This window comes from Pseudophryne corroboree, chromosome 4, assembly GCF_028390025.1.
Source record: "Pseudophryne corroboree isolate aPseCor3 chromosome 4, aPseCor3.hap2, whole genome shotgun sequence".
Taxonomy (NCBI): domain Eukaryota; kingdom Metazoa; phylum Chordata; class Amphibia; order Anura; family Myobatrachidae; genus Pseudophryne; species Pseudophryne corroboree.
The window spans coordinates 448,539,969-448,565,169 of record NC_086447.1 but is presented as its reverse complement, the minus strand read 5'-3'; the positions used below and the strand labels follow the sequence as shown (position 1 = coordinate 448,565,169).

General features: G+C 47.6%; 1 protein-coding gene across 4 annotated transcripts in view; it reads right to left on the bottom strand.

Moving 5' to 3' along the window:
• SNX14 (sorting nexin 14) overlaps positions 1-25,201 on the bottom strand; it is a 328,243-nt gene that overhangs the window by 290,655 nt on the left and 12,387 nt on the right. The gene's annotated exons all lie outside the window — the stretch shown is intronic.

The following is a 25,201-nucleotide window of genomic DNA, read 5'->3' as shown; positions in this document are numbered from 1 at the left end:
ACAAAAGATTTGCTACTTCCCACTCTCCCTATACAGGTTATCATTATCTTTGGAGATGACTGAGGTTTGTATTATTGAAACACAGACACCGTACACTTGCGGCATATTGGAAGGCAAGCCTAAATTTCATATCAATCAATTAAGCAGCAGCTAACTGCTTTATTTGTATATATTTATACTGGAAGACGGATGATAGGTTGACATGCATTAGGTAGACGGGTACATTACAATTGTGGACACACAAAAGGACAACACAAGTTTTGGGTTTTTTTTGTTATGTTTTCCCAACTTTTGCTTGATTTACTATCGATATGGACTACAATTGGGAACACAGATGCTCCTAACCTAACAACCTACCTGTTTAGTGACCGTTGGACTTACCTCCAGCTCTCCGACCAGCTGGTACATAATTTTTATAAATGTTATAATTTTCGTAGATTAGATTTTTTTGTTCTTTAATACTGTACACTATGTAAGAGTTATGCAAAGTAAAATAAGAATTTACTTACCGATAATTCTATTTCTCGTAGTCCGTAGTGGATGCTGGGGACTCCGTAAGGACCATGGGGAATAGCGGCTCCGCAGGAGACTGGGCACAAAAGTAAAGCTTTAGAACTACCTGGTGTGCACTGGCTCCTCCCCCTATGACCCTCCTCCAAGCCTCAGTTAGGATACTGAGCCCGGACGAGCGTACACAATAAGGAAGGATTTTGAATCCCGGGTAAGACTCATACCAGCCACACCAATCACACCATATAACTTGTGATCTAAACCCAGTTAACAGCATGATAACAGAGGAGCCTCTAGAAAAGATGGCTCACTACAGCAATAACACGATTTTTTGGTAACAATAACTATGTACCAGTATTGCAGACAATCCGCACTTGGGATGGGCGCCCAGCATCCACTACGGACTACGAGAAATAGAATTATCGGTAAGTAAATTCTTATTTTCTCTAACGTCCTAAGTGGATGCTGGGGACTCCGTAAGGACCATGGGGATTATACCAAAGCGCCCAAACGGGCGGGAGAGTGCGGATGACTCTGCAGCACCAAATGAGAGAACTCCAGGTCCTCCTCAGCCAGGGTATCAAATTTGTAGAATTTTACAACCGTATTTGCTCCTGACCAAGTAGCTGCTCGGCAAAGTTGTAAAGCCGAGACCCCTCGGGCAGCCGCCCAAGATGAGCCGACCTTCCTTGTGGAATGGGCTTTTACAGATTTTGGCTGTGGCAGGCCTGCCACAGAATGTGCAAGCTGAATTGTACTACAAATCCAACGAGCAATAGTCTGCTTAGAAGCAGGAGCACCCAGCTTGTTGGGTGCATACAGAATAAACAACGAGTCAGATTTTCTGACTCCAGCCGTTCCGGAAACCTATATTTTCAGGGCTCTGACAACGTCTAGCAACTTGGAGTCCTCCAAGTCCCTAGTAGCCGCAGGCACCACAATAGGTTGATTCAGGTGAAACGCTGAAAACCACCTTAGGGAGAAACTGAGGACAAGTCCTCAATTCCGCCCTGTCCGAATGGAAAATCAGATGAGGGCTTTTACAGGATAAAGCCGCCAATTCTGACACGCACCTGGCCCAGGCCAGGGCCAACAGCATGACCACTTTCCATGTGAGATATTTTAACTCCACATATTTAAGTGGTTCAAACCAATGTGACTTTTGGAACCCAAAAACTACATTTAGATCCCAAGGTGCCACTGGAGGCACAAAAGGAGGCTGTATATACAGTACCCCTTTCACAAACGTCTGAACTTCAGGGACTGAAGCTAGTTCTTTTTGGAAGAAAATTGACAGGGCCGAAATTTGAACCTTAATGGACCCCCATTTCAGGCCCATAGACACTCCTGTTTGCAGGAAATGTAGGAATCGACCTAGTTGAAAATTCCTCCGTCGGGGCCTTACTGGCCTCGCACCACGCAACATACTTTCGCCAAATGCGGTGATAATGTTTTGCGGTTATATCTTTCCTGGCTTTGATCAGGATAGGAATGACTTCATCCGGAATGCCTTTCTCCTTCAGGATCCGGCGTTCAACCGCCATGCCGTCAAACACAGCCGCGGTAAGTCTTGGAACAGAGAGGGTCCTTGCTGGAGCAGGTCCCTTCTTAGAGGTAGAGGCCACGGATCCTCCGTGAGCATCTCTTGAAGTTCCGGTTACCAAGTCCTTCTTGGCCAATCCGGAGCCACGAATATAGTGCTTACTCCTCTCCATCTTATAATTCTCAGTACCTTGGGTATGAGAGGCAGAGGAGGGAACATACACACTGACTGGTACACCCACTGTGTTACCAGAGCGTCTACAGCTATTGCCTGAGGGTCCCTTGGCCTGGCGCAATACTTGTCGAGTTTTATAAACATGTGGAAGACTTCTGGGTGAAGTCCCCACTCTCCCGGGTGGAGGTCGTGTCTGCTGAGGAAGTCTGCTTCCCAGTTGTCCACTCCCGGAATGAATACTGCTGACAGTGCTATCACATGATTTTCTGCCCAGCGAAGAATCCTTGCAGCTTCTGCCATTGCCCTCCTGCTTCTTGTGTCACCCTGTCTGTTTACGTGGGTGACTGCCGTGATGTTGTCCGAATGGATCAACTCCGGGTGACCTTGAAGCAGAGGTCTTGCTGAGCTTAGAGCATTGTAAATGGCCCTTAGCTTCAGGATATTTATGTGAAGTGATGTCTCCAGGCTTGACCATAAGCTCTGGAAATTCCTTCCCTGTGTGACTGCTCCCCAGCCTCGCAGGCTGGCATCCGTGGTCACCAGGACCCAGTCCTGAATGTGCGGCCTTCTAGAAGATGAGCACTCTGCAACCACCACAGGAGAGACACCCTTGTGCTTGGTGACAGGGTTATCCGCTGATGCATCTGAAGATGCGACCCGGACCATTTGTCCAGCAGGTCCCACTGGAAAGTTCTTGCGTGGAATCTGCCGAATGGGATTGCTTCGTAGGAAGCCACCATTTTTCCCAGAACCATTTCATTGATGTACTGAGACTTGGCTCGGTTATAGGAGGTTCCCGACTAGCTCGGATAACTCCCTGGCTTTCTCCTCCGGGAGAAACACCTTTTTCTGGACTGTGTCCAGGATCATCCCTAGGAAACAGAAGACGAGTCGTCGGAATCAGCTGCGATTTTGGAATATTGAGAATCCAATCGTGCTGCCGCAACACTACCTGAGATAGTGCTACACCGACCTCCAACTGTTCCCTGGATCTTACCCTTATCAGGGAATCGTCCAAGTAAGGGATAACTAAAATTCCCTTCCTTCGAAGGAGTATCATCATTTCGGCCATTACCTTGGTAAACACCCAGGGTGCCGTGGACCATCCATACGGCAGCGTCTGAAACTGATAGTGACAGTTCTGTACCATAAACCTGAGGTACCCTTGGTGAGAAGGGTAATTGGGACATGAAGGTAAGCATCCATGATGTCCCGAGACATCATGTAGTCCCTTCTTCCAGGTTCGCAATCACTGCTCTGAGTGACTCAATCTTGAATTTGAACCTCCGTATGTAAGTGTTCAAGATTTTAGATTTAGAATCGGTCTCACCGAGCCGTCCGGCTTCGGTACCACAACAGTGTGGAATAATACCCCGTTCCCTGTTGCAGGAGGGGTACCTTGATTATCACCTGCTGGGAATACAGCTTGTGAATGGCTTCCAAAACTGCCTCCCTGTCAGGAGGAGACATCGGTAAAGCCGACTTTAGGAAACGGCGAGGGGGAGACGTCTCGAATTCCAATTTGTACCCCTGAGATATCACCTGAAGGAACCAGGGGTCTACTTGCGAGTGAGCCCACTGCGCGCTGAAATTCATTGAAACGGGCCCCCACCGTGCCTGATTCTGCTTGTAAAGCCCCAGCGTCATACTGAGGGCTTGGCAGAGGCGGGAGAGGGCTTCTGTTCCTGGGAACTGGCTGATTTCTGCAGCCATTTTCCTCTCCCTCTGTCACGGGGCAGAAATGAGGAACCTTTTGCCCGCTTGCCCACGAAAAGACTGCGCCTGATAATACGGCGTCTTCTTATGTTGAGAGGCGACCTGGGGTACAAACGTGGATTTCCCAGCTGTTGCCGTGGCCACCAGGTCTGAAAGACCGACCCCAAATAACTCCTCCCCTTAATAAGGCAATACTTCCAAATGCCGTTTGGAATCCGCATCACCTGACCACTGTCGTGTCCATAACCCTCTAATGGCAGAAATGGACAACGCACTTAGACTTGATGCCAGTCGGCAAATATTCCGCTGTGCATCACGCATATATAGAAATGCATCTTTTAAATGCTCTATAGGCAATAATATACTGTCCCTATCTAGGGTATCAATATTTTCAGTCAGGGAATCCGACCACGCCAACCCAGCACTGCACATCCAGGCTGAGGCGATTTGCTGGTCGCAGTATAACACCAGTATGTGTGTAAATACATTTTAGGATACCCTCCTGCTTTCTATCAGCAGGATCCTTAAGGGCGGCCATCTCAGGAGAGGGTAGAGCCCTTGTTCTTACAAGCGTGTGAGCGCTTTATCCACCCTAGGGGGTGTTTCCCAATGCACCCTAACCTCTGGCGGGAAAGGATATAATGCCAATAACATTTTAGAAATTATCAGTTGTTATCGGGGGAAACCCACGCATCATCACACACCTCATTTAATTTCTCAGATTCAGGAAAACTACAGGTAGTTTTTCCTCACCGAACATAATACCCCTTTTTGGTGGTACTCGTATTATCAGAAATGTGTAAAACATTTTTCATTGCCTCAATCATGTAACGTGTGGCCCTACTGGAAGTCACATTTGTCTCTTCACCGTCGACACTGGAGTCAGTATCCGTGTCGGCGTCTATATCTGCCATCTGAGGTAACGGGCGCTTTAGAGCCCCTGACGGCCTATGAGACGTCTGGACAGGCACAAGCTGAGTAGCCGGCTGTCTCATGTCAACCACTGTCTTTTATACAGAGCTGACACTGTCACGTAATTCCTTCCAACAGTTCATCCACTCAGGTGTCGACCCCCTAGGGGGTGACATCACTATTACAGGCAATCTGCTCCGTCTCCACATCATTTTTCTCCTCATACATGTCGACACAAACGTACCGACACACAGCACACACACAGGGAATGCTCTGATAGAGGACAGGACCCCACTAGCCCTTTGGGGAGACAGAGGGAGAGTTTGCCAGCACACACCAGAGCGCTATATATATACAGGGATAACCTTATATAAGTGTTTTTCCCTTTATAGCTGCTGTATTGTTTATACTGCGCCTAATTAGTGCCCCCCTCCCTTTTTTTAACCCTTTCTGTAGTGTAGTGACTGCAGGGGAGAGCCAGGGAGCTTCCCTCCAACGGAGCTGTGAGGGAAAATGGCGCCAGTGTGCTGAGGAGATAAGGCCGCCGAGAAGGGGGCGGAGCCTATCTCCCGTTTTTCTGTGTATTCTGGCAGGGGTTAAATTCATCCATATAGCCCAGGAGCTATATGTGATGCATTTTTTGCCATCCAAGGTGTTTTTATTGCGTCTCAGGGCGCCCCCCCCAGCGCCCGGCACCCTCAGTGACCGGAGTGTGAAGTGTGCTGAGAGCAATGGCGCACAGCTGCAGTGCTGTGCGCTACCTTGTTGAAGACAGGACGTCTTCTGCCGCCGATTTTCCGGACCTCTTCTGTCTTCTGGCTCTGTAAGGGGGCCGGCGGCGCGGCTCTGGGACCTATCCATGGCTGGGCCTGTGATCGGTCCCTCTGGAGCTAATGTCCAGTAGCCTAAGAAGCCCAATCCACTCTGCACGCAGGTGAGTTCGCTTCTTCTCCCCTTAGTCCCTCGATGCAGTGAGCCTGTTGCCAGCAGGTCTCACTGAACATAAAAAACCTAAAACTAAACTTTTCACTAAGCAGCTCAGGAGAGCCACCTAGTGTGCACCCTTCTCGTTCGGGCACAAAAATCTAACTAACTGAGGCTTGGAGGAGGGTCATAGGGGGAGGAGCCAGTGCACACCAGGTAGTTCTAAAGCTTTACTTTTGTGCCCAGTCTCCTGCGGAGCCGCTATTCCCCATGGTCCTTACGGAGTCCCCAGCATCCACTTAGGACGTTAGAGAAAACAAAGTTGGAGTTTCCTTTAGACCTTTTCTATATAAAGAATAAATAAAAACAATTGCCTATATTAAGTATGCGGCTCCTCGCTTAATGACCAATTTAATTAACAACCTATTAGCAGGAATGGAACTTGGTCATAAGTGAGGAGCATCTGTAGTAACCTGGGGCCAGCGCAACAAGCCACCTTAGCCGAAGCTTGGCGAGCCCACGAATGTACACATTTCGACTGATTGTGATAACATATGATGAAACATACAAAATGACATCCAAAAAACAAACCCTGTGTCGACCACTGTCATGTCATCCTAGTGACTGTCTACATAGATCTTCTATACCACACCCATTTATACAAACATTTTCAATATTGCTATACAACGCAGGAGTTTTGGTATATTAATTGTGATTACACTGTGCAATCTTGTTTCTTTGTACACCAGAGATGTTGCAACATTATCCCCTTGCTAAGTGTGGTTTTATTCTGCCAAATTTTTCCCCCCACAAGTTTTATCTTTGCTTTTAATGATGTATTTAAAATAAATGCTATGGGGGAGATTCAATTACCTGCAGTAATTTACCGCTGGTGAAAAAAATGAGAGGTAGCCTCAGGCTTACTGCATTCTACTGAACTGTACTCCCTTTATCGCCAGACAGCTTTGCTAACACCCCTTAAAGTAGTATGTTGTGGCACCCGCTGGTTATGTGGGATTTTTTCCTCTGTTCGGCGGGGGTTAATTAAATAGCCCTGGGGGATCAATTAGCATGTGGTAGATTTCCAAAGCTAATTGAATTCTCCCCTAAATGGACACACGCACGTTGAGATTTGTGCTAAGCGATTTAGACTAGGTGATTTCCCCTGAAGTTCCCGGTGTCTAGATTGCAAATAAACACGTAGCGATGTTTGCGAAGAAAAAAAAAAAATAAGAATTTACTTACCGATAATTCTATTTCTCGGAGTCCGTAGTGGATGCTGGGGTTCCTGAAAGGACCATGGGGAATAGCGGCTCCGCAGGAGACAGGGCACAAAAAAGTAAAGCTTTACTAGGTCAGGTGGTGTGCACTGGCTCCTCCCCCTATGACCCTCCTCCAGACTCCAGTTAGGTACTGTGCCCGGACGAGCATACACAATAAGGGAGGCATTTTGAATCCCGGGTAAGACTCATACCAGCCACACCAATCACACCGTACAACTTGTGATCTAAACCCAGTTAACAGTATGACAACAGAAAGGGCCTCTTAAAGATGGCTCCTTAACAATAACCCGAATTAGTTAACAATAACTATGTACAAGTATTGCAGATAATCCGCACTTGGGATGGGCGCCCAGCATCCACTACGGACTCCGAGAAATAGAATTATCGGTAAGTAAATTCTTATTTTCTCTATCGTCCTAAGTGGATGCTGGGGTTCCTGAAAGGACCATGGGGATTATACCAAAGCTCCCAAACGGGCGGGAGAGTGCGGATGACTCTGCAGCACCGAATGAGAGAACTCCAGGTCCTCCTTTGCCAGGGTATCAAATTTGTAAAATTTTACAAACGTGTTCTCCCCCGACCACGTAGCTGCTCGGCAGAGTTGTAATGCCGAGACCCCTCGGGCAGCCGCCCAAGATGAGCCCACCTTCCTTGTGGAGTGGGCTTTTACAGTTTTAGGCTGTGGCAGGCCTGCCACAGAATGTGCAAGTTGAATTGTGTTACAAATCCAACGAGCAATCGACTGCTTAGAAGCAGGTGCGCCCAACTTGTTGGGTGCATACAATATAAACAGCGAGTCAGATTTTCTGACTCCAGCCGTCCTTGCAATGTATATTTTTAAGGCTCTGACAACGTCCAACAACTTGGAGTCCTCCAAGTCGCTAGTGGCCGCAGGCACCACAATAGGTTGGTTCAGATGAAATGCTGATACCACTTTAGGGAGAAAATGCGGACGAGTCCGCAGTTCTGCCCTATCCGAATGGAAGATTAGATAAGGACTTTTATAAGATAAAGCCGCCAATTCAGATACTCTCCTGGCAGAGGCCAGGGCTAGTAACATAGTCACTTTCAATGTGAGATATTTCAAATCCACCTTTTTCAATGGTTCAAACCAATGGGATTTGAGGAAATCTAAAACTACATTTAGATCCCACGGTGCCACCGGAGGCACCACAGGAGGCTGTATATGCAGTACTCCCTTGACAAAAGTCTGGACCTCAGGGACAGAGGCCAATTCTTTTTGGAAGAATATTGACAGGGCCGAAATTTGAACCTTAATGGATCCCAATTTGAGACCCATAGATAATCCTGATTGCAGGAAATGTAGGAAACGACCCAGTTGGAATTCCTCCGTCGGAACCCTCCGATCCTCGCACCACGCTACATATTTTCGCCAAATGCGGTGATAATGTTTCACGGTGACTTCCTTCCGTGCCTTAATCAAGGTAGGAATGACTTCTTCTGGAATGCCTTTCCCTTTTAGGATCTGGCGTTCAACCGCCATGCCGTCAAACGCAGCCGCGGTAAGTCTTGAAAAAGACAGGGACCCTGCTGTAGCAGGTCCCTTCTCAGAGGTAGAGGCCACGGTTCGTCCGTGAGCATCTCTTGAAGTTCCGGATACCAAGTCCTTCTCGGCCAATCCGGAACCACTAGTATTGTTCTTACTCTTCTTTGCCGTATGATCTTCAATACCTTTGGTATGAGCGGCAGAGGAGGAAACACATACACTGACTGGTACACCCAAGGAGTTACCAGTGCGTCCACAGCTATTGCCTGTGGATCTCTTGACCTGGCGCAATATTTGTCCAGTTTCTTGTTGAGGCGAGACGCCATCATGTCTACAATTGGTCTTTCCCAACGGTCTATTAACATGTTGAAGACTTCTGGATGTAGACCCCACTCTCCCGGATGAAGATCGTGTCTGCTGAGGAAGTCTGCTTCCCAGTTGTCCACGCCCGGGATGAACACTGCTGACAGTGCTATCACGTGATTCTCCGCCCAGCGAAGAATCTTGGCAGCTTCTGCCATTGCACTCCTGCTTCTTGTGCCGCCCTGCCTGTTTACATGGGCGACCGCCGTGATGTTGTCCGACTGAATCAACACCGGCTTTCCTTGCAGGAGAAGTTCCGCCTGGCTTAGAGCATTGTAGATTGCTCTTAGTTCCAGAATGTTTATGTGAAGAGACTTTTCCAGACTCGTCCATACTCCCTGGAAGTTTCTTCCTTGTGTGACTGCTCCCCAGCCTCTCAGGCTGGCGTCCGTGGTCACCAGGATCCAATCCTGAATGCCGAATCTGCGGCCTTCTAATAGGTGAGCCTTCTGCAACCACCACAGAAGTGACACCCTTGTCTTTGGTGACAGGGTTATTCGCAGGTGCATCTGCAGATGCGACCCTGACCATTTGTCCAACAGATCCCTTTGGAATATTCTTGCATGGAATCTGCCGAATGGAATTGCTTCGTAAGAAGCCACCATTTTTCCCAGGACTCTTGTGCATTGATGTACTGACACTTTTCCTGGTTTTAGGAGGTTCCTGACCAGATCGGATAACTCCTTGGCTTTTTCCTCTGGAAGGAAAACCTTTTTCTGAACCGTGTCCAGAATCATTCCTAGGAACAGCAGACGAGTTGTCGGGATTAAATGGGATTTTGGAATATTCAGAATCCACCCGTGTTGTCTTAGCACCTCTTGAGATAGTGCTAAAGCTGTCTCCAGCTGTTCTCTGGACCTTGCCCTTATTAGGAGATCGTCCAAGTATGGGATAACTAATACGCCTTTTCTTCGAAGAAGAATCATCATCTCGGCCATTACCTTGGTAAAGACCCGAGGCGCCGTGGACAATCCGAACGGCAGCGTCTGAAACTGATAGTGACAGTTTTGAACAATGAACCTGAGGTACCCCTGGTGTGCGGGGTAAATCGGAACGTGTAGATACGCATCCTTGATGTCCAAGGATACCATAAAGTCCCCTTCTTCCAGGTTCGCTATCACTGCTCTGAGTGACTCCATCTTGAACTTGAACTTTTTTATGTAGAGGTTCAAGGACTTCAGATTTAGAATAGGCCTTACCGAGCCATCCGGCTTCGGTACCACAAATAGAGTGGAATAATACCCCTTTCCTTGTTGTAATAGGGGTACTTTGACTATCACCTGCTGAGCGTACAGCTTGTGAATGGCTTCCAACACCCTCTCCCTTTCGGAAGAGACGGTTGGTAAGGCAGACTTCAGGAAACGATGAGGAGGATCCGTCTCTAATTCCAACCTGTACCCCTGAGATATTATCTGCAGGATCCAGGGGTCTACCTGCGAGTGAGCCCACTGCGCGCTGTAATTTTTGAGACGGCCCCCCACTGTCCCCGAGTCCGCTTGAGAGGCCCCAGCGTCATGCTGAGGTTTTTGCAGGAGCCGGGGAGGGCTTCTGTTCCTGGGAAGGAGCTGCCTGTTGGTGTCTCTTCCCTCTTCCTCTGCCTCGTGGCAGGTACGACAAGCCCTTTGCTCTCTTATTTTTGTAGGAGCGAAAAGGCTGCGGTTGAAAGGTCGGTGCCTTTCTCTGTTGGGGAGTGACTTGAGGTAAAAAAGTGGATTTCCCGGCAGTAGCCGTGGCCACCAAGTCTGATAGACCAACTCCAAATAACTCCTCCCCTTTATACGGCAAAACCTCCATGTGACGTTTTGAATCCGCATCGCCTGTCCACTGTCGTGTCCATAAGGCTCTTCTGGCTGAAATGGACATAGCACTCACCCGAGATGCCAGTGTGCAAATATCCCTCTGTGCATCACGCATATAGATAAATGCATCCTTTATTTGTTCTAACGACAGTAAAACATTGTCCCTATCTAGGGTATCAATATTTTCAATCAGGGATTCTGACCAAACTACTCCAGCACTGCACATCCAGGCAGTTGCTATAGCTGGTCGTAGTATAACACCTGCATGTGTGTATATATTCTTTTGAATAACTTCCATCTTTCTATCTGATGGATCCTTAAGTGCGGCCGTCTCAGAAGAGGGTAACGCCACTTGTTTGGATAAGCGTGTGAGCGCCTTGTCCACCTTAGGGGGTGTTTCCCAGCGCGCCCTAACCTCTGGCGGGAAAGGGTATAATGCCAATAACTTTTTTGAAATTATCAACTTTTTATCAGGAGCAACCCACGCTTCATCACACACGTCATTTAATTCTTCTGATTCAGGAAAAACTGTTTGTAGTTTTTTCACACCATACATAATACCCTGTTTTACGGTATCTGTAGTATCAGCTAAATGTAACGTCTCCTTCATTGCCAAAATCATATAACGTGTGGCCCTACTGGAAAATACGTTTGAATTTCTACCGTCGTCACTGGAATCAGTGCCCGTGTCTGGGTCTGTGTCGACCGACTGAGGCAAAGGGCGTTTTACAGCCCCTGACGGTGTTTGAGGCGCCTGGACAGGCATTAATTGATTGTCCGGCCGCCTCATGTCCTCAACTGACTGTTTAAGGGAAGATAAACCATCACGTAATTCCACAAATAAAGGCATCCATTCTGGTGTCGACCCCCTGGGGGGTGACATCTGCATATTTGGCAATTGCTCCGCCTCCACACCAATATCGTCCTCATACATGTCGACACCACGTACCGACACACACCGCAAACTCACAGGGAATGCTCTAATGAAGACAGGACCCACTAGCCCTTTTGGGGAGACAGAGGGAGAGTCTGCCAGCACACACCACAAAGCGCTATATATACAAGGGATATCCTTATATTAAGTGCTCCCTTATAGCTGCTTTAATATATATATATATATAGCCATTAATGTGCCCCCCCTCTCTGTTTTACCCTGTTTCTGTAGTGCAGTGCAGGGGAGAGACCTGGGAGCCGTTCTGACCAGCGGAGCTGTGACAGAAAATGGCGCCGTGTGCTGAGGAGATAGGCCCCGCCCCTTTTTCGGAGGGTTATTCTCCCGCTATTTTTCCAGTCAGGCAGGGGTTAAATATCTCCATATAGCCCCTATGGGCTATATGTGAGGTATTTTTAGCCTTGTATAAGGTTTATATTTGCCTCTCAGAGCGCCCCCCCCCAGCGCTCTGCACCCTCAGTGACTGCCCAGTGAAGTGTGCTGAGAGGAAAATGGCGCACAGCTGCAGTGCTGTGCGCTACCTTATGAAGACTGAGGAGTCTTCAGCCGCCGGTTTCCGGACCTCTTCACGCTTCAGCATCTGCAAGGGGGTCGGCGGCGCGGCTCCGGGACCGGACTCCACGGCTGGGCCTGTGTTCGATCCCTCTGGAGCTAATGGTGTCCAGTAGCCAAGCAGCAAATCCACTCTGCATGCAGGTGAGTTTACTACTTTCCCCCTAAGTCCCACGTTGCAGTGATCCTGTTGCCAGCAGGACTCACTGTAAAGAAAAAAAACCTAAACTAAACTTTCTCTAAGCAGCTCTTTAGGAGAGCCACCTAGATTGCACCCTTCTCGTTCGGGCACAAAATCTAACTGGAGTCTGGAGGAGGGTCATAGGGGGAGGAGCCAGTGCACACCACCTGACCTAGTAAAGCTTTACTTTTTTGTGCCCTGTCTCCTGCGGAGCCGCTATTCCCCATGGTCCTTTCAGGAACCCCAGCATCCACTTAGGACGATAGAGAAAGTTATTTTACATAGGGGTAGATGTATCGCCATCGCTACGGGGTGTACACAAAGCGATTTGTGCTTAATTTCTAAGTGGTCTAGACAGATCGCTTAGAAAAGAGGAAAAAAATCGCCCATGTGCATACCCCATTAGGCTTTAGTATATTTAGACAGCAGACTCGGATTACTTATTTTATAGATACAGGTCAGAGCAACTCATTTGCTTTTACTTTGTTCATAATTTGGAGGTTTCACAGACACCTCAACCTGAGAGTGCTGCAGACATGTCTCTAAAATAAATGTATATATATATATATATATATATATATAGCAAGCTGGTGGTGCAGCACTCCATGGATTTTGACACTGACAGTAGGTAGATAACAACGTTTCAATGCCGTTTATTCAAAGTGGCATTTTCATCAGGTAACCACTTTGAATGAACGGCATTGAAACGTTATCTACCTACTGTCAGTGTTAAAATCCTTGGAGTGCCTCACCACCAGCTTGCTAATTGTTCATTTTCCGTGAGGGCACCCAGGTTACGACTGCAATATGTGGCTGTGCCGGATCACCACCTCTGATATATATATATATATATATATATATATATATATATATATATATATATATATATATATATATATATATATATATAATTTTCCAGTAGCCGCGGGAAAGCATTCACCAGACTTGCTTGTAGAAATATACCGTTATGGTAAGAACTTACCATTGATAACGGAATTTCTCCTATGTCCACAGGTATCCACAGGATAACATTGGGATATGCCAGAGCAACAGCAGAAATGGCACCAAATAGTCACAAGCTTTCTGGCCTCCCAGGATGCATCGGGCTCCTCCATATAATCCCGCCCACCGACTCAGTCAAATCAGTTGTTTTCACAGCAATTAGGCAGGAGCATCATGTTGAACCCTATGCAGGCGATGAAACACACATGCACACCCTTCCATACAAAAGGGAAGAGGTTTAGTGATTGTAAAGATCCTCAAATCAGGTGCGTCATGGTGGGATCCCTGTGGATACCTGTGGACATAGGAGAAATTCCGTTATCAACGGTAAGTTCTTACCATAACGGTATATTTCTCCGGCTGGGTCCACAGGTTATCCACAGGATAACATTGGGATTCCCAAAGCCATTATTAGTGGTGGGGACGCTTCTGATTAGCCAGGAGAACCTTTCGCCCGAATTCCACGTCATGAGAGGCAAAAGTATCCAAGGCATAATGTCTAATGAATGTGTTAATGGAAGACCATGTGGCTGCCTTACAAATCTATTCTGCTGAAGCACCATGTTGTGCTGCCCATGAAGGACCTACCCTACGTGTAGAGTGCGCAGAGACATTAGCCGAAGCAGGGAGATCAGCACGAGAATATGCTTCTGAAATCATCATTCGAAGCCATCTTGCTAGCGTCTGTTTAGTAGCAGGCCATCCTCTTTTGTGAAATTCGTAGAGAATGAAGAAAGAATCTGTCTTTCTAATGGCACTAGTATGATCTACATAAATTCTTAACGCACGGACTACGTCCAGCGACGCTTCTCCCGCAGAAAGTCCCGATACCTGAAAAGCCGGGACTACAGTTTCTTCGCGCAGGTGAAACTTTGAAACCACCTTCGGAAAATAACCAGATTTAGTTCTGAGAACTGCTTTATCTGGATAAAAGATCAGAAAAGGAGACTTACATGACAGTGCTCCTAAATCTGACACTCTTCTAGCTGACGCCATTGCCAGTAGAAAGAGAACTTTAGCCGTCAACCAGTTAAGATCTGCTCTCTTAAGTGGTTCAAACGGAGCCCCCTGAAGGATTTTAAGAACCAGATTTAAATCCCAGGATACTGCAGGAGGAACAAACGGTGGTTGAATGTGCAACATTCCCTCCATTCCTGCTTGGAGGAAATCCAAAATCCTGGATACTTTATAAGATCTTGGATCCATACCTCTTTCGCTACACCAATGCATATAGGCCTGCCATATTCGATGATAAATATGAGCTGAAGAAGGCTTTCTTGCTCTAAGCATGGTCTGAATTACCTGTTGTGAAAATCCTCTTGATTTTAGGATAGAGGTTTCAACAGCCACGCCGTCAAAGACAGCCGTTCCAGGTGGCTGTGATAACAAGGCCCCTGCATTAGTAGATCTGGACGTTGAGGAAGCAGAATTGGAGCTTCCACAGACATCCTTAGTAGATCTATGTACCAATGCCTTCTGGGACAGGCTGGAGCTATTAGAATTATGGCTCCATTTGCTTGCTTTATTTTCCTCACCACTCTGGGCAATAGGGAGATTGGAGGAAACAGATATGCCAGATGAAATTCCCATTTCACTGCGTCTACAAGGATCACCCCGGGATCCTTTGTTCTTGACCCGTATGCCGGAACTTTGTTGTTCAAACGGGACGCCATGAGATCCATCTCTGGCAGACCCCATCTGTTTACTAGAGTTTGAAATACTTCCGGGTGTAACACCCATTCGGTCTCCTGAATGGTGTGTCGACTGAGAAAGTCCGCTTCCCAGTTCAACACTCCTGGCACAAACACTGCGGACAACGCCGGAAGATGGAGCTCTGCCCATCTTAGTATGCGAGTTACTTCCTCCATCAATCTTTTGCTGTGAGTTGCTCCCTGATGGTAGAGGTACGCTACTGCCGTTGCATTGTCTGAACGGATCTGGACCGGTCTTCCTTGCAGAATATGTCCTTTGCCTGAACCAGAGCCATATATATGGCCCTTATCTCCAACTGAATTATTGGCAGGCTACTTTTCTTTGTGGTCCATTTTCCCTGGAACCAGAAATTTTTGAACACTGCTCCCCAGCCTTGAAGACTGGCATCCACTGTCGGTACTTACCAATCTGCTATCCAAAAGGGTCTCCCCTTGTCTAGATGGTCCGTCTGTAGCCACCAAGCTAATGACCTTTTTATGTTTACTGGAAGCTTTATCATCTGTCTTTTTATTGTCTGATGTTTTCCATTCCATCTGGTTAGAATGAGGTGCTGTAGGGGTCTGGAGTGGAATTGTGCATATTCCACCATGTCGAATGTTGACACCATCAGACCCATCACTCGCATTGCTGCATGGACGGATACTGTCCGACTGTGCAACAATTCCTGAATCATTATCTTCACCTTGGATATCTTTTTCCCAGGTAAGATTATCCTTTGTAGACTTGAATCCAATATGGCCCCCAAGTGAACCATCCGTTGTGATGGACTCAGACGACTTTTCCCAATTTATGAGCCATCCGTGTCTTTGTAGACAAGCTATTGTCTGTTGGACATGGCCCAAGAGTAATTCCTGGGACTGTGCCAGGATTAAAAGATCGTCGAGGTATGGAAAAAATAAGAATTTACTTACCGATAATTCTATTTCTCATAGTCCGTAGTGGATGCTGGGAACTCCGTAAGGACCATGGGGAATAGCGGCTCCGCAGGAGACTGGGCACAAAAAGTAAAAGCTTTAGACTAGCTGGTGTGCACTGGCTCCTCCCCCTATGACCCTCCTCCAAGCCTCAGTTAAGATACTGTGCCCGGACGAGCGTACATAATAAGGAAGGATCTTGAATCCCGGGTAAGACTCATACCAGCCACACCAATCACACCGTACAACTTGTGATCTGAACCCAGTTAACAGTATGATAACCGTAGGAGCCTCTGAAAAGATGGCTTCCAACAATAAACAACCCGATTTGTTTGTAACTATATACAAGTATTGCAGACAACCCGCACTTGGGATGGGCGCCCAGCATCCACTACGGACTATGAGAAATAGAATTATTGGTAAGTAAATTCATATTTTCTCTGACGTCCTAGTGGATGCTGGGAACTCCGTAAGGACCATGGGGATTATACCAAAGCTCCCAAACGGGCGGGAGAGTGCGAATGACTCTGCAGCACCGAATGAGAGAACTCCAGGTCCTCCTCAGCCAGGGTATCAAATTTGTAGAACTTAGCAAACGTGTTTGCCCCTGACCAAGTAGCTGCTCGGCAAAGTTGTAAAGCCGAGACCCCTCGGGCAGCCGCCCAAGATGAGCCCACCTTCCTTGTGGAATGGGCTTTTACAGATTTTGGCTGTGGCAGGCCTGCCACAGAATGTGCAAGTTGAATTGTACTACAAATCCAACGAGCAATAGTCTGCTTAGAAGCAGGAGCACCCAGCTTGTTGGGTGCATACAGTATAAACAGCGAGTCAGATTTTCTGACTCCAGCCGTCCTGGAAACATATTTTCAGGGCCCTGACTACGTCCAGCAACTTGGAGTCCTCCAAGTCCCTAGTAGCCACAGGTACCACAATAGGTTGATTCATGTGAAACGCTGAAACCACCTTAGGGAGAAATTGAGGACGAGTCCTCAATTCCGCCCTATCCGAATGAAATATCAGGTAAGGGCTTTTATAGGATAAAGCCGCCAATTCTGATACGCGCCTGGCTGAAGCCAGGGCTAACAACATTACCACTTTCCAAGTGAGATATTTCAAATCCACGGTGGCAAGTGGTTCAAACCAATGTGATTTTAGGAACCCTAAAACTACATTGAGATCCCAAGGTGCCACTGGGGGCACAAAAGGAGGCTGTATATGCAGTACCCCTTTGACAAACGTCTGAACTTCAGGCAGTGAAGCCAGTTCTTTCTGGAAGAAGATCGACAGGGCCGAAATTTGAACCTTAATGGATCCTAATTTTAGGCCCATAGACAATCCTGCTTGTAGGAAATGTAGGAAACGACCCAGTTGAAATTCCTCCGTAGGGGCCTTCTTGGCCTCACACCACGCAACATATTTTCGCCAAATGCGATGATAATGTTTTGCAGTTACATCCTTCCTGGCCTTGATCAGGGTAGGGATGACTTTATCTGGAATGCCTTTTTCCTTCAGGATCCGGCGTTCAACCGCCATGCCGTCAAACGCAGCCGCGGTAAGTCTTGGAACAGACAAAGTCCCTGCTGGAGCAGGTCCTTCCTGAGAGGTAGAGGCCACGGGTCCTCCGTGAGCATCTCTTGCAGTTCCGGGTACCAAGTTCTTCTTGGCCAATCCGGAGCCACGAGTATCGTTCTTACTCCTCTCCTTCTTATGATTCTCAGTACTTTTGGTATGAGAGGAAGAGGAGGGAACACATATACCGACTGGAACACCCACGGAGTTACCAGAGCGTCCACCGCTATTGCCTGAGGGTCCCTTGACCTGGCGCAATATCTGTCCAGTTTCTTGTTGAGACAGGACGCCATCATGTCCACCTTTGGTTTTTCCCAACGGTTTACAATCACTTGGAAGACTTCTGGATGAAGTCCCCACTCCCCCGGGTGAAGGTCGTGTCTGCTGAGGAAGTCTGCTTCCCAGTTGTCCACCCCCGGAATGAACACTGCTGACAGTGCTATCACATGATTTTCCGCCCAGCGGAGAATCCTTGCAGCTTCTGCCATTGCCCTCCTGCTTCTTGTGCCGCCCTGTCTGTTTACGTGGGCGACAGCCGTGATGTTGTCCGACTGGATCAATACCGGTTGACCCTGAAGCAGAGGCCTTGCTTGACTTAGGGCATTGTAAATGGCCCTTAGCTCTAGGATATTTATGTGAAGAGACGTTTCCATGCTTGACCACAAGCCCTGGAAATTTCTTCCCTGTGTGACTGCTCCCCAGCCTCTCAGGCTGGCATCCGTGGTTACCAGCATCCAATCCTGAATGCTGAATCTGCGGCCCTCGAGAAGATGAGCCTTCTGTAACCACCACAGGAGAGATACCCTTGTCCTTGGAGATAGGGTTATCCGCTGATGCATCTGAAGATGCGATCCGGACCATTTGTCCAGCAGATCCCACTGAAAAGTTCTTGCATGGAATCTTCTGAATGGAATCGCTTCGTAAGAAGACACCATTTTTCCCAGGACTCTCGTGCACTGATGCACTGACACTTGTCCTGGTTTTAGGAGGTTCCTGACTAACTCGGATAACTCCCTGGCCTTCTCCTCCGGGAGAAATACCTTTTTCTGGACTGTGTCCAGAATCATCCCTAGGAACAGTAGACGTGTTGTTGGAATCAGCTGTGATTTTGGGATATTTAGAATCCACCCGTGCTGACGTAGCACTACCTGAGATAGTGCTACTCCGACCTCTAACTGTTCCCTGGACCTTGCCCTTATCAGGAGATCGTCCAAGTAAGGGATAATTAATACGCCTTTTCTTCGAAGAAGAATCATCATTTCGGCCATTACCTTGGTAAAGACCCGTGGTGCCGTGGACAATCCAAACGGCAGCGTCTGAAACTGATAATGACAGTTTTGTATCACAAACCTGAGGTACCCTTGGTGAGAAGGGTAAATTGGGACATGGAGATAAGCATCCTTGATGTCTAGAGATACCATATAGTCCCCTTCTTCCAGGTTCGCTATCACTGCTCTGAGTGACTCCATCTTGAATTTGAACCTTTTTATGTAAGTGTTCAAAGATTTTAGATTTAAAATTGGTCTCACCGAGCCGTCCGGCTTCGGTACCACAAACAGCGTGGAATAATACCCCTGTCCCTGTTGTAGGAGGGGTACCTTGATTATCACCTGCTGGGAATACAGCTTGTGAATAGCTTCCAATACTGCCTCCCTGTCGGAGGGAGACGTTGGTAGAGCAGACTTCAGGAACCGGCGAGGGGGAGACGTCTCGAATTCCAATTTGTACCCCTGTGATACTACCTGCAGGATCCAGGGGTCCACTTGCGAGTGAGCCCACTGCACGCTGAAATTCTTGAGACGGCCCCCCACCGTGCCCGAGTCTGCTTGCAGAGCCCCAGCGTCATGCTGAGGACTTGGCAGAAGCGGGGGAGGGCTTCTGCTCTTGGGAAGAGGCTGCATGGTGCAGTCTTTTTCCCCTTCCTCTGCCCCGAGGCAGGAATGAGCGGCCTTTTTCCCTCTTGCCCTTATAGGGACGAAAGGACTGGGTTTGAAAAGACGGTGTCTTTTTCTGCTGAGAGGTGACCTGGGGTAAAAAGGTGGATTTTCCAGCCGTTGCCGTGGCCACCAGGTCCGATAGACCGACCCCAAATAACTCCTCCCCTTTATACGGCAATACTTACATATGCCGTTTGGAATCCGCATCACCTGACCACTGTCGCGTCCATAACGTTCTTCTGGCAGAAATGGACATTGCACTTACTCTAGATGCCAGGGTGCAAATATCCCTCTGTGCATCTCGCATATATAGTAAAGCATCCTTTAAATGCTCTATAGTTAATAATATACTGTCCCTATCCAGGGTATCAATATTTTCAGTCAGGGAATCCGACCAAGCCACTCCAGCGCTGCACATCCAGGCTGAGGCGATCGCTGGTCGCAGTATAACACCGGTATGTGTGTATATACTTTTTAAGATATTTTCCAGCCTTCTATCAGCTGGTTCCTTTAGAGCGGCCGTATCAGGAGACGGTAACGCCACTTGTTTTGATAAGCGTGTGAGCGCCTTATCTACCCTAGGGGGTGTTTCCCAACGTGCCCTAACCTCTGGCGGGAGAGGGTATGGTGCCAATAATTTATTAGAAATCAGCAGTTTTTTATCGGGGGAAACCCACGCTTTATCACACACCTCATTTAATTCATCTGACTCAGGAAAAACCACTGGTAGTTTTTTCACACCCCACATAATACCCTTTTTTGTGGTACTTGTAGTGTCAGAAATGTTCAATGCCTCTTTCATTGCCGTGATCATGTAACGTGTGGCCCTACTGGACATTACGTTTGTCTCGTCACCGTCGACACTGGATTCAGTATCCGTGTCAGGGTCTGTGTCGACCATCTGAGGTAACGGGCGTTTTAGCGCCCCTGACGGTGTCTGAGACGCCTGAACTGGCACTAATTGATTTGTCGGCTGTCTCATGTCGTCAACAGTTTTTTGCAAAGTGCTGACATTGTCACGTAATTCTTTAATTACTACCATCCAGTCAGGTGTCGACTCCCTAGGGGGTGACATCACTAACACAGGCAATTGCTCTGCTTCCACATCATTTTCCTTCTCATACATGTCGACACAATCGTACCGACACCCAGCACACACACAGGGAATGCTCTGATAGAGGACAGGACCCCACTAGCCCTTTGGGGAGACAGAGGGAGAGTTTGCCAGCACACACCAGAGCGCTATATATATACAGGGATAACCTTATATAAGTGTTACTCCCTGTTATAGCTGCTGTATTTATATATTAGCTGCCAATAGTGCCCCCCTCTCTGTTTTACCCTGTTTCTGTAGTGCAGGACTGCAGGGGAGAGTCAGGGAGCCGTCCTTCCAGCGGAGCTGTGAAAGAAAATGGCGCTTGTGTGCTGAGGAGAAAGGCTCCGCCCCCTTCACGGCGGCCTTTGATCCCGCTTTTTTCAGGAAACTGGCAGGGGATAAATGCATCCATATAGCCCAGGAGCTATATGTGATGCATTTTTTTTTTTTAGCCATATAAGGTTTTTATATCGATTTTATTGCGTCTCAGGGCGCTCCCCCCCAGCGCCCTGCACCCTCAGTGACCGAAGTGTGAAGTGTGCTGAGAGCAATGGCGCACAGCTGCAGTGCTGTGCGCTACCTTATTTGAAGACAGGAACGTCTTCTGCCGCCGCTTTCTCCGGACCTCTTCGCTCTTCTGGCTCTGTAAGGGGGCCGGCGGCGCGGCTCCGGGACCCATCCAGGCTGAACCTGTGATCGTCCCTCTGGAGCTAATGTCCAGTAGCCAAGAAGCCCAATCCACTCTGCAGTCAGGTGAGTTCGCTTCTTCTCCCCTTAGTCCCACGATGCAGTGAGCCTGTTGCCAGCAGGACTCACTGAAAATAAAAAACCTATTTAAACTTTTACTTCTAAGCAGCTCAGGAGAGCCACCTAGCTTGCACCCTTCTCGTTCGGGCACAAAAATCTAACTGAGGCTTGGAGGAGGGTCATAGGGGGAGGAGCCAGTGCACACCAGCTAGTCTAAAGCGTTTACTTTTTGTGCCCAGTCTCCTGCGGAGCCGCTATTCCCCATGGTCCTTACGGAGTTCCCAGCATCCACTAGGACGTCAGAGAAATTCTTATCCCCTGCTTGCGGAGATAAGCTGCCGTAACGACCATAATTTTGGTAAATACCCTGGGGGCTGTTGCTAGCCCAAAGGGCAAAGCCTGGAACTGAAAATGTTGCTGGAGGATGGCAAACCTGAGGTTACACTGATGGGACCGTGCTATGGGCACGTGCAGGTAAGCATCCTGTACATCCAGCGATACCATGTAATCTCCTGGTTCCATGGCCAAAACTATGGAGCGTAATGTCTCCATGTGAAACTTTGGAACCCAAACGTATTTGTTTAACTTCTTGAGATTGAGAATTGGTCAGAATGATCCATTTGGCTTCTGAATCAAAAATAGGTTGGAGTAAAACCCCAGTCCCCTTTGTGTCAGGGGTACTGGGATAATTACCCCAGACTGAAGCAATTTCTGAACTGCTTCCTGCAGAGCTCTGGCCTTCGACTCTATACGAGACGGGCTGGTGCAAAAAAACCTTTGAGGAGGTTGCTTCTTGAAAGGGAAACCATAACCGAGAGATACCACCTTCTGCACCCAAGCATCTGTCGTCGACTGCTGCTATATGTGTGCAAAATGAAGGAGTCGGCCCCCAACCCTGGAATCCTCCAGGCGGAGGCCCGCAACCTCAAACTGATGGCTTCTGCTCTGGTTTGGAAGCTGGCCGTCTATTGGCCCTTTGTGGATATCAGCAGGCCAAATCCTTTTAGAGTTTTTTATCCCCTGAAGAAGTCTGTTGAGGACGAAAAGCGTAGGGTTTATCGATCATTGTACATTATCCTCTTGCTTCGAGTGTTCTCCTAGAGCTCACACCGTTTAGGTGAAGAGGTCATTCTTGTTCCAACATCTCAGCAATTTGGTGTGTGTCCAATTGGTCGTAATTTTTATAAAAAAGTGATTATGTTGCATGAAACTATGTAATGAAAACTTTTAAACAAAAGTTCTGTTATTAATCTGTTGTTTTCTGTCGGGTGATTATTTCTGGTGAGTGGGTTTCTCTATAGGTCCCAATTGGGAAAGCTCTGAGAGGAACAGACCTCAAGAGAACCTGCCTTTATGTGGATGAATTGATTCTCACTCAAACATCATTTATATTTGCGCACTCTGTTTATTCTATATATATATATATATATATATTTTTTTACGATTGGTGCCATCATACCCTACTTTTGTTTTTTACTGCTTGTGTTAAAATTGAACACCACACCTCTCTTACGATATCCCATTTTCTCTTCATCCAGAAAGCTAGCAAGGACACCTTGCTATGTAGTCTACGGTTAACATTATTACATGACCCACCTGATCAGTAGTCAAGCCCCACTGAATAGTAACAGCTGCCGGAATGCATCATAGAAGACGCATTTACTCTGGAACCTGCTGCAGTTCACAAGTGCAGCCACTATGCTTTGTGATGACTGTACTAATGCTCTCTGGTGGTGTCATAGCTAAATCTTCTGGTAGCTACACTTACAATTGCTAGACTACATGTTCAGCTTCTGTTTTTAGGTAGGGCAAAGGCGCTACCACTGTATACTGCACTAGGCAGTATTTTAACAAGATGTGTTGGCAATACTTTAAAAAAATGCTGCTCTCTTAACAAAAGTACAATTTTTAACAGTAAAAAAAAAAAAAAAACATACGTTCAGTGCTACACATACTATAAAAATTATTCATACAGTATTGAATTTATTAGCACGGAAACAGCACAAAAAAAATAAGAATTTACTCACCGGTAATTCTATTTCTCGTAGTCCGTAGTGGATGCTGGGTACTCCGTAAGGACCATGGGGAATAGACGGGCTCCGCAGGAGACTGGGCACTCTTAAAAGAAAGATTAGGTACTATATCTGGTGTGCACTGGCTCCTCCCTCTATGCCCCTCCTCCAGACCTCAGTTAGGGAAACTGTGCCCGGAAGAGCTGACATTACTAGGAAAGGATTTGGAATCCAGGGTAAGACTCATACCAGCCACACCAATCACACTGTACAACTTGTGATAACTATACCCAGTTAACAGTATGAACAACAACTGAGCCTCAGTCAACAGATGGCTCATAACAATAACCCTTTAGTTAAGCAATAACTACATACATGTATTGCAGAGAGTCCGCACTTTGGGACGGGCTCCCAGCATCCACTACGGACTACGAGAAATAGAATTACCGGTGAGTAAATTCTTATTTTCTCTGACGTCCTAGTGGATGCTGGGTACTCCGTAAGGACCGTGGGGATTATACCAAAGCTCCCAAACGGGCGGGAGAGTGCGGATGACTCTGCAGCACCGAATGAGCAAACTCAAGGTCCTCCTCAGCCAGGGTATCAAACTTGTAGAATTTTGCAAAAGTGTTTGAACCGACCAAGTAGCAGCTCGGCAAAGTTTTAAGCCGAGACCCCTCGTGCAGCCGCCCAAGAAGAGCCCACCTTCCTCGTGGAATGGGCTTTTACTGATTTAGGATGCGGCAGTCCAGCCGCAGAATGCGCAAGCTCAATCGTGCTACAGATCCAGCGAGCAATAGTCTGCTTTGAAGCAGGAGCACCCAGCTTGTTGGGTGCATGCAGGATAAATAGCGAGTCAGTTTTTCTGACTCTAGCTGTCCTGGAAACGTAGATTTTCAGGGCCCGGACTACGTCTAGCAACTTGGAATCCTCCAAGTCCCGAGTAGCCGCAGGCACCACAATAGGTTGGTTCAAATGAAACGCTGACACCACCTTTGGGAGAAATTGTGGACGAGTCCTCAATTCTGCCCTGTCCATATGGAAAATCAGATATGGGCTTTTACAGGACAAAGCCGCCAATTCTTACACACGCCTAGCTGAGGCCAAGGCCAACAGCATGACTACCTTCCACGTGAGATACTTCAACTCCACGGTCTTAAGTGGCTCAAACCAATGTGATTTCAGGAAATCCAACACAACGTTGAGATCCCAAGGTGCCACTGGAGGCACAAAAGGGGGCTGAATATGCAGCACTCCCTTAACAAACGTCTGAACTTCAGGCAGTGAAGCCAGTTCTTTTTTAAAGAAAAAAGACAGGGCCGAAATCTGGACTTTAATGGATCCCAATTTTAGGCCCATAGTCACTCCTGACTGTAGGAAGTGCTGAAATCGACCCAGCTGGAATTCCTCTGTTGGGGCCTTCCTGGCCTTACACCAAGCAACATATTTTCGCCATATGCGGTGATAATGTTTTGCTGTCACATCCTTCCTAGCTTTTATCAGCGTAGGAATCACTTCATCTGGAATGCCCTTTTCCGTTAGGATCCGGCGTTCAACCGCCATGCCGTCAAACGCAGCCGCGGTAAGTCTTGGAACAGACAGGGCCCCTGCTGCAGCAGGTCCTGTCGGAGCGGCAGAGGCCATGGGTCCTCTGAGATCATTTCTTGTAGTTCTGGGTACCAAGTTCTTCTTGGCCAATCCGGAACGATGAGTATAGTTCTTACTCCTCTCTTTCTTATTATCCTCAGTACCTTGGGTATGAGAGGAAGAGGAGGGAACACATAAACCGACTGGT